Consider the following 1,036-nt stretch of genomic DNA (forward strand, 5'->3'; position numbering starts at 1 on the left):
ATAACAAAAGAAATAAAAATTAAATGTAAAAATTCCTTGAATAGAAGAATTTATAGATAGGTATCAGACATGGACTGAACTGGGATGCTTCCTTAATATACAATTACTCTTCGACATAAAGCTCTCTCTCATACGCCTATGAGTGTCTCTGGATTTGTTTTTCTAATCAACACCGACTAACACAAACCGTGATAACAAAACCAAACAGACATTTAAAAAATACAAAAATAAATGAAGTTTTAGGCCAATATCCCTTTGAAGATACATGCAAAAATTCTCAACAAACTCCTAACCAATATAATGCAAATGTTTCTTTAAAATACACCAGTACCAAGTGGGATTCACACCAAGTATCCCAGAATGGTTCAATATTAGGGAACTAACCAATGTAATACATTCACATACCTAAGCCAAAAGAAAAGGACCGTGTGGCCATACTATTAATGCAGAAATAGCATCTGACAAAAGCATGTAAAAGATAAGAACTGAAGGGAAAATCTTCAACATAATAAATGTCATATATACAAAGTAAAAATCATCATTTCAATGAAGAGAAATTAAAAGAATATCCCTTGTGTATGAGAAATAAATAGTAATGCCCTTTATCATCATATCTATTCAAATATTGTGCTAAAAAATCTTAGGAAGAGTTATAAGGTGAGAAAGGGAAGTTAAAGGCATCCAAATTGACAATGAAGTCGTAAAACTCTCTTTTTTGTAGGTGTGGCAGTGGTTGCTGCATGGTTCTGTGATGCTGAAAGTTATATCTCAGGTATATCAAATATCAGCAGTCACCCAAAGTGAACAAGTTGCAGCAGAACTTCAAGATTAAGAACAGATTATGATGAAGAAATAAGCTGTCCACTGGTGAGGAATAGTCCAGAGAAAACCTTATGAATAGCATCAAAACATTATCAGATACTGCAAACCTCATGAACAGAAGCAGAACATAGTCAGAGATAGGGTCAGAAGATGAACCCGTCAGGTCAGAGGGCACTAAACTGTGATTGAGGAAGAGCTGCTTTCTCAAAGTAGA

The 1,036-nt window shown here is 34.3% G+C and overlaps 1 pseudogene; it reads left to right on the top strand.

Moving 5' to 3' along the window:
• Positions 1-832, top strand: part of LOC101648094 — an 18,778-nt pseudogene extending 17,946 nt beyond the window's left edge.
• Positions 833-1,036: the final 204 nt, after the last annotated feature.

This window comes from Echinops telfairi, unplaced genomic scaffold (genome assembly GCF_000313985.2).
Source record: "Echinops telfairi isolate 266 unplaced genomic scaffold, ASM31398v2 ScPeMD7_18;HRSCAF=68, whole genome shotgun sequence".
Lineage (NCBI taxonomy): Eukaryota > Metazoa > Chordata > Mammalia > Afrosoricida > Tenrecidae > Echinops > Echinops telfairi.